Genomic DNA, 3,824 nt, shown 5'->3' with positions numbered 1-3,824 from the left:
TAGGATCCAAAGCAATATGTGCAAAGAATTGGGAATGTGTAATTGCATATTAAAAAGAGTCAACATGCAGAGTGAGATCAGACCCCTGAGAAGCCCAGCCCTCAATTCCTTACAGTTAAACTCTATCTCAACTTCAAAGTTGATGTCAAATGCTGGAGTGGGACCAGAAACCCGGGGAGGGGAGGAAGTGGGAGGGAGGGGGCTGCTGGATAAGGGCAACCTTTTGTTTCTACTTTAATTTAAAAATGTCACTTTCGACCTCACAAAGGAGTGCTCCTGGGTTTAAGTGGGCCACAGCAGGTGATAGCAGGGGCAAAGACAAAAGGAGAAAAATATAACTCAGGAGTGGAGAAAAGCCTGAAAAAAAGAGAGAAATAGATAAGATACTGAATGATTCTCTTAAAAAGTTCATGGCTATTGAATTGTATAAACTTCACTGTAGTCATACACAAGCACTACAAGGTGATTAGCATGGCTCAGTGGAGTCAGAGGTCAGGGGTTCAAATCCCTGCTCCATCAGTTGTCAGCTGTGTGACTTTGGGCAAGTCACTTAACTTCTCTGTGCCTCAGTTACCTCATCTGTAAAATGGGGATTAAGAGTGTGAGCCCCCCCGTGGGACAACCTGATCACATTGTAACCTCCTAAACACTGAGAACAGTGCTTTGCACATAGTAAGTGCTTAATAAATGCCATTATTATTAGTAGTAGTGGTAGTATTGTACTCTCCCAAGAACTTACTGCAGTGCTCTGCACACAGTAAGCGCTCAATAAAGACGATTGGTTGAATGAATGAATGAATGAATGAATAATTGCCCAGCCAAGCAATATCCAGTTGTGAGCTTCAGGCTGCAGCTGCACAGGCAATACCTTGTGACTGTCTGGGAGCCCCTCAAAAAAGGGAATTCCTCTGGGAATTCTCTTGCTGCCTATACCTCGGCCTCTGCAATCAATCAATCAATCAATCGTATTTATTGAGCGCTTACTGTGTGCAGAATACTGTACTAAGCGCTTGGGAAGTACAAGTTGGCAACATATAGAGACAGTCCCTACCCAACAGTGGGCTCACAGTCTAGAGATGATTGAGGGCCCTTAAGCAAATTGTCTGCTTGATATGAAATGGAATGGACAACCTTTGGGGGGTTTTGAGGAATGGGGAGAATTGAGGGCCCTTAAGCAAATTGTCAGGAGTATCTGCTTGATATGAAATGGAACGGACAACCTTTGGGGGGTTTTGAGGAATGGGGAGAGGAATTAAGTTTTAGAAAAATGACCTGGAAGTAGAGTGAATAATGGAGATAGAGACTAAAGAGGCAGGCAGATACATGGAAAGGCTGAAGCAATAAATCCAGAATATTCCAAATGCAAGAGTTATGGGGGTGCAGAGCCAAAAGAAAGTGCCTTGCTAGGGCTGGGAGAGGTGGGCAGCAGAGGCAAAACCCTCAGGACAGAGGGGTATTTGGAAGCGGCGGCAGCAGCAGCATTGGGTCTCCTGCAGGTCCAGCGGAAGGCCACCCTCCAACTCTCGCCTGTCCCCCATCCAGGCCGGACAAGGGTTTCCACTTTGACATCCAGCCTCCCCTGACCCTAGAGCAGGAATCGGATGGGGTTGGTCAGGATCCAGAAATAGCAGGAACAGCCAAATAATCCACTCCAGGGTAGGGGCGAAATTCCAACATCATTAGGGTTTGACGTGTGACTATGCTACATCTCAGACACGTCCACCACAACCCCACCAAAGATTGTCCGACCTAGCTCTAACAATAACAATGATGGGATTTATTAAGTGCTATTTAAGTCCCAAATTCTTGGGTATATTATTATAATCAGAACAGAGTCCCTCTCCCAAGTGGGGAATACAATCTAGGTGGCAGGGAGAGCCTATCCATTTTTTGGATGGGGAAAATGAGGCCCAGAGGGGAAAAATGACTTGTCCATGGCCACAAAGCAGGCCAGTAGCCAAGGCAAGTCTAGAAACCTAGATTTCCCAGCTCTCAGTCTCTTGCTCTTGCCACTGGGCCGTGGTGTTGCAGTTATGACTTATTTGAGGTCAAGTGGGGCTTCTTTAATAGATGGAAAATGATCTGATTCTCCTTGACCTACCCCAACGTTCTAGTAAGTGCTCAATAAATACCTAAATTTTTTCAAGGATGATGAACCCAGCGTGGATCAGTGGAAAGAGCCCGGGCTTTGGAGTCAGAGGTCATGGGTTCAAATCCCGGCTCTGCCAACTGTCAGCTGTATGACTTTGGGCAAGTCACTTAACTTCTCTGTGCCTCAGTTACCTCATATGTAAAAGGGGGATTAAGACAGTGAGCCCCATGTGGGACAACCTGATCACCTTGTATCCCCCCAGTGCTTAGAACAGTGCTTTGCACATAGTAAGCGCTTAACAAATACCATCATTATTATTATTAATAATAACCTGGGAATTATGGCTGAACTAAAGCCTCCTATAGTTTGGGGATGAATCCACCACAGACTCAGTGAGAATTCCCCAGATTCCACGGAAGGGCGCAAGCAGATAACACGTGTTAAAATGACTACTCCTCTGTAGCCCCTTTTAACACTGAAAAAATGACTTGATTCTGATTTGAAGAAGCTCTAAGTAATAAATAGAAAGACATGTCCTAGAAGCAGAAAACTTCTAAGGGAGTGGAGACAGTGATTTCTGCACTGCTTTCTGTAAGCCACCCAGACTTTTCCTTCCTCGCACTGTTGACGCCTGGTGAATTGAGCCTACTGAGCATGGACTACATCTACGTCTCATCTGATCATATTTCATCTACCCCTTGCTTAGCACAGTGGCGGGCACATAGTAAGTGCTTAACAAATACCAAAATTACTATTATTATTCATTTAAAGCCTGGAGTAATCCATCCCTGATGGCACCACACAGCTCTGGAAAGCTACTGAACCAAATGATTAATGAAAAAGTGTAGTATTGTCTTCAGTAGGCTCTCAAGAGTCATAAGAATAATTACCATTTATTGAGTACCCTCTTGGTGCAGTGCATTACACTAGACGGTTGGTAAGTATAGAATAAAGAGGTGACACATTGCCAGCCCAAGAGAGACAAATATAGCAATCCCATTACCAGCACAACTTACCCACAGGCTTCCCTCAGTGCCCAACTATGTGCAAATCAATGGTATTGACTGATCACCTACTGACTACAAAGCGGTCTATTAAGTAGTATGTTAAATGTGCACTATGTGCCAAGCACTGTACTAAACACTGGGTAGATAGCAGATCGATTTATCAATCAATGGCATTTTGGGAGTGCTTACGGTGTTCGGGGCACTGTACTAATAGCTTAGGAGAGGAGGACAGAGTTAGTAGACACGATCCCTGACCACAGTGAGTTTACAGTTTAGAGGGGGAGACAGAAGATAATCAGGCCAGACATAATAATAATAATAATATTTATTAAGCGCTTACTATGTGCAAAGCACTGTTCTAAGCGCTGGGGAGGTTACAAGGTGATCAGGTTGTCCCACGTGGGGCTCACAGTGTTCATCCCCATTTTACAGATGAGGTACTGAGGCCCAGAGAAGTGACGTGACTTGCCCAAAGTCACACAGCTGACAATTGGCGGAGCAGGGGCTTGAACCCATGACCTCTGACTCCAAAGCCCGGGCTCTTTCCACTGAGCCACGCTGCTTCTCTACATGAAGCTTGCTGTCTAAGCAGCAGGGAGAGGAGATGCTCTAGTCCCATTTTACAGATGAGGAAACTACGGCAGAGCCTATTACCTCGTCTGTAAAATGGGGACTAAGACAGTGTGCCCCATGCGGAACCGTGATTGTGTCCAACCTGATTACTT

This window comes from Tachyglossus aculeatus, chromosome 18, assembly GCF_015852505.1.
Source record: "Tachyglossus aculeatus isolate mTacAcu1 chromosome 18, mTacAcu1.pri, whole genome shotgun sequence".
Lineage (NCBI taxonomy): Eukaryota > Metazoa > Chordata > Mammalia > Monotremata > Tachyglossidae > Tachyglossus > Tachyglossus aculeatus.
This window is presented reverse-complemented; position numbering follows the sequence as displayed.